General features: G+C 45.7%; 1 non-coding gene across 1 annotated transcript; it reads right to left on the bottom strand.

The window, feature by feature from the left end:
• Nucleotides 1-555: 555 nt before the first annotated feature.
• On the bottom strand, nucleotides 556-628 carry TRNAS-ACU (transfer RNA serine (anticodon ACU)). The gene has a single exon. It is a non-coding gene; the product is annotated as a tRNA-Ser (tRNA).
• Nucleotides 629-5,443: the final 4,815 nt, after the last annotated feature.

The following is a 5,443-nucleotide window of genomic DNA, read 5'->3' as shown; positions in this document are numbered from 1 at the left end:
GGGGTGGCAGTTCTGGCTGCCAAATGGGCTCCTTGGTTCTTCTCCAAGTTGCATGTGCTGGGACGGAAATGTCCAACATGGCTCGCTCACTCGCATATCTGATGCCTGGGCTCAATGGCTGGGACAGCTGGAGCTTCTTCAATATCTCCCTCCTTTCTATACAGCCTCTCCACTTAGCTAGCTTGGCGGTCTCAGAGTAGTCAGGCTTCTTTCATGGCGGCTGACTTCCACCAGAGAAAGAAATGTGAAATCTTGGGTGTGTTTTCTATTTTGGTATGCTTGTTTATTTTTATGAATATATCATTTTTATGCAAACACATATGATGGATGTGTGGTGTAAAAATTCAAACACTATGGAAAAGTGCAGAGATTAGAGGGGAAAAAAATCACTCAAGATTCCACTACCCAGAAATTAACATTTGGTGAACTTTAATCAAGGAAACTTTTTCTTTTAATTTTTATTTATTTATTTGGCTGTGCCGGGTCTTAGTTGCAGCAGGCGGGGTCTTTAGTTGCTGCATGTGGGATCTTTTAGTTGAGGCACGCGGGATCTAGTTCCCTGACCAGGGATCGAACCCGGGCCCCTTGCATTAGTAGTGCAGAGTCTTAACCACTGGACCACTAGGGAAGTCCCAAATCAAGGAAACTTTTTACAACAAAAAATAAAAATAGGAGAATGGGGAATTCCCTAGCTGTCCAGTGGTTAGGACTCGGCACTTTCACTGTCGTGGCCCAGGGTTTGATCCCTGGTTGGGGAATTAAGATCCTGCAAGCCGTGTGGCGAGGCCAAAAAAAGAAAATCAGAGAATGGATGGATGGATAGACGAGGGAGAGATGGGTGGGTGGATGGATGGGTGGGTGGGTGGTGGGTGGTTGATGAGTAGATGGAGAAAACAGAAGGTAGAGGAAAATTCTGACCGTTGAGGATTCTCAGAGCTGGGAAGAGAGACAATTAAGTCTCTCGGTGTTGGAAAAGTGGTGATGAGAGGCCTGTCACCCCAGACCAATTACTACTATTACTATTACTGCCACTACTATTACTATCACCATTACTAGTAATATTACACTATTGTCACTATTACCACTATTACTATTATTGCCACCACCACTGTTACTATACTATTACTGTTATTTTCACCACTATTGCTACTGTTGCTTTTACTGCCACCAATACTGCTACTACTCTTACTACCACCATTACTGATATTATCAGTACTGTTACCACTGTTACTATTGCCGCCACCACTATTACTACTATTCCTAATACTATTTATACTATTACTACTACTACTTCCACTATCACTACTCTTATAACTACCATCACTATTGCTGCTATTACTACCAGTATTGCTACTATTACCACTGTTACCGCTATTATTATTACTGTTGCTGCCATGATCACTACTATTGCTACTTCTTCTCCTTCTCCCTTTTTGGCCTTCTGCTGTAATTTTTATTGTTATTTTTAAGTTATTACAAAGGTAACACATGTTCATGATAGAAAAATGAAGAAAGAGGTAATTTCAAAGACAAATTAACACTCACCCTCAAATACCGCCATCCAGAGGTGTCGGCCCCTGGCAGGTCCCATTCCTCAGTGGGGTCTGCAAGGCCCTCCATGGCCAGCTGCTGCCCACCTTCCCATCTCATCTCCTCTCTGACCGTGCGCTCCAGTCAGACCAAGCCTCTGATGCCCCCAGACCCACCTGCCTTCCCTCCCCTTGTCTCTGGGCCTTGGCATGGGGCTGTTCCTTCTGCTTGGCATGGCCTTCCTCCTGTACTCCACCTGGCTCCCTGGACTCTGAGCAGAGACATAGATCCTCTAGGGAGCCTCTCTGAGCACCCCACCCCTTAGACTGGGTCAGGGGTCCCCTCTGGGCCCCAACCATCCCCGAGTGTCCCCTGCAGAAGTACACCTCACCCTTCTTTGTTTATCTGTCTTCTCCACTGTAGAAAGCAGGGGCCATGTTGCGTCACCTCTGTGTGCCCAGCATGGACCTGCCACATAGTAGGGGGCCTCCATATGTGTTCGTTGAGTGAATAAGTGAACGTGTCAGTCTGGAAAGGTTTCCTAGAAGAAGTGGCCTGTGACCCATGCTCTACTGGAGGTACTGGGGAAGAAAGCAGTCAGGGTGTAGGGCCAGGCAGCTTTTTCTACACCAAATGACAGCTGTCTGCATTGACTTTTTTTTTTTTAAAGGTTTTTTTTTTTTTTTTTTTTAATTTATATTTTTGGCTGCGTTGGGTCTTTGCTGTGTGCGGGCTTTCTCTAGTTGCGGTGCGCGGGCTTCTCATTGAGGTGGCTTCTCTTGTTGCAGAGCATGGGCTCTAGGTGCCTGGGCTTCAGGAGTTGTGGTTTGCAGGCTCTAGAGCGCAGGCTCAGTAGTTGTGGCGCACGGGCTTAGTTGCTACGCGGCATGTGGGATCTTCCCGGACCGTGGCTTGAACCCGTGTCCGCTGCATTGGCAGGCGGATTCTTAACCACTGTGCTTCCAGGGAAGCCCTGCATTGACTTTTGATCTGGGCTGTCACCTGGGCCCAGGGGCCCCATGTTTGCAAGCGTACCAGGCTCCCAGTGGGGTGTTTGAGGAGGGCAGGGTGCTCCCGCCCTCCCACACCACTGAAGAGGCAGCGTCAGACATGAGAAACAGGGTTCCTCTGTGCACTATTGATTTGTCATAACTGCCTGCCGACAGACAAGGTGAACAGTTCACTTTTATGAATCCTTATTAACAGTGTGGCAAGAGATATTTCACTTTAAGTGCCCCCTTTTTGCTGAAAAAGAAACAGAACAGAAAATGTAAATTATCTCATCACAGAGAGACGCTGAGAGCGCCGAGCTGGGGCCTTTAGAGGAGACAGAGCAGAGACTGGCTGGGACACGAGGAGGGGAGGCCCCTTCACGTCCCCTAAGTGGTCAAGGCTGGCTCCGTGGAGGTTCCCAAAGCCGAGGTCGGTGGGGAGGGCAAACTTGGCAGGGGGAGTGTGGCCATGCAGCCGAGGGCTGTGGAGCAGGTGGTTACAGCGTGGAAGCCAAGTCTGTGCTTAATGGGCAAAGAGAAAAGTACAGGAATGCTCATGGCAACCTTAAAAAAAAGCATAAAACTGGAAACAGTCTAAATATCCTTCAACAAGGGACTCGATACACGTATATTATAATACAGCCATTTGAGTGGAATACTAGGCAGCTAAGAAAAAGAATGAGATCATCCTGTGTGGACCAATAGAGAAGAAAGTATATGAGATATTACTGAGTGGAAAAAGCAAGTTATAGGACAGTTTATAGTGTGCTCTCATTTACATAAAAGTAGGCATATATGTGCTTGATGTGCATGAAAAGTATGTAGAAAGAGTCACACAAATATCTACTCACAGCAATTCTCTCTGGGAAGTGAGACCAAAGAACCGGGGATGGGGTCACTTTTTGATTTTCACTTCATCCTCTTTCGTGCTAGTTTAATTTACTTTTTACTATGTGCAGTAGGACTTGTATTTTCCCGGACCGGGGCATGAACCTGCGTCCCCTGCATCGGCAGGCTGACTCTCAACCACTGCGCCACCAGGGAAGCCCCAGGACTTGTATTTTTTAAGTTTTAACTCTTTTAAAATGTTCAGCCCCAGGGGGGTAATTGAATTGTCTCCTTTATAACCTTCTCCATGGTTTGAGTTTTTTTTTTTTTACAATAACCAACTAAGGTGTCTGTAAGTATAAAAATGTAATACAAAATTTTTAAACAAGAAAACACTGGCTTTCGAGTCAAGCCGATCTGGTTCTTGTTCTCAGTCTTCCTTCTACCAGCTCAGTGACATTAGGGAAATTACTTAATCTCTTTGGGCATCAATTTCCTCCAGCAATAGTGGATTAATAGTATATACAGATAATCTGCAAAAAAACCCACAACTGAATCCCTATGCCGTATACCTGAAACTAACACAATATTGTAAATCAACTATACTTCAATTAAAAAATAGTATATACAGAGCAAGTATACAGTAAATAGTAGCTTTAGCCTTATAATTATCATTATCCCATCGAGAGAAATGGCAAACCCTTGCACGCCCTCCCAGTTGGTGAATTCATACCCATCCCTGTGATGACAGACCCTAGGAAGCTGTTTTAAATGATCCTCAAACAGTTTTTAGGTATGTAATTCATTTACAAATGGAATCTTAGGTGGAAACCCAATACGTGTAAAACAGGAACAAGAACGTTTTAGTAGCATTCAAAGCGTGACATTTGTACTCAGGGATGTTTGCAGCCTTCTGGCCATCCTGCATCCTTTTTCCTTTTGGTGATAACATTCTGACCTTCCTTCGGGGGGGATTGTCCTTCCCCCTCTCTCAGCTCCCCACCCCCACCAGAGTTGGCGTCTACTCAATGCCAAAGACATCCCCTGGCCACAGGGAAAGGTTCAAGGACCAGACTGTGACCAATGTGAGCCAGTCAGGCTTATGATTTCCATGAAAACTACAGAGGGAAAGAAGGTCCTTTTTCTCCTAGATTTGAGCCTGAGATGGGGGTTGGGTAAGCCTAGAGCTGTCAGAGTTCACCCTTGGAGTCTAAGAATGAAGCCAATACCCTGAAAGGCAGAGCTGAGAGATGGCGAATACTTGAACCCCGGTGACATCACGAGAGCCCCTGAATCACGCTGTGCCTGAAAGTAGCACCACCTCTGGAGATTTTTGTTGCAAGAGCCATTTATGCTCTAGCCAGTTGGGTTTTCTATCACTTGTGACCAAAGATAGACTAAATAAGATAATATATGTATTCATAAAGCCAGTTAGGAAAAACAAGGAAGCTGCTTTGACAGATGTAAACATTTGAAATCAGGAGTTAGGGATGACAGGTGCTGTCTTGTATCAGCCCCACATCTAATTTATTTCCATATTTGTTTCTGTTTTTTTCTTTTGGCCACACCATACGGCATGCAGGATCTTAGTTCCCCAATGAGGGATCGAACCTATGGCCCCTGCAGTGGAAGCGTGGAGTCTTAACCACTGGGCGGACGGGGAAGAACCCTGTATTTGGTTTTGATTGACCCGCGTCAAGAAAATTTGGAATCACAGGTAAGTAGAGCAGCAGTTTAATGTAGGGCTTTGGTGCCCAGGCTCTGGAATAAGACAGTCTCGGTTCAAATCCCTACCCTGATCCTAAGCAGCTGTGGGACCTGGGGCAAGTCACTTGACCTCTCTGAGTCTCCATTTCCTAACACCTACCTCACTGGAGGGTTGGAAGCAGGAGATGAGCTGCTCCACGTGAAAGCATTTAAACAGTGCCTGACACCTGGCCTGGGTGAGCGCTTGTTATTATTATTTTTTTAACACCTTTATTGGAGTATAATTGCTTCACAGTGGTGTGTTAGTTTCTGCTTTATAACCAAGTGAACCAATTATACATATACATATGTCCCCATATCTCTTCCCTCTTGCGTCTCCCTCCCTC

Source organism: Physeter macrocephalus, chromosome 19 (assembly GCF_002837175.3).
Source record: "Physeter macrocephalus isolate SW-GA chromosome 19, ASM283717v5, whole genome shotgun sequence".
In the NCBI taxonomy this organism is placed as follows: Eukaryota; Metazoa; Chordata; class Mammalia; order Artiodactyla; family Physeteridae; genus Physeter; species Physeter macrocephalus.
This window is presented reverse-complemented; position numbering and strand designations above follow the sequence as displayed.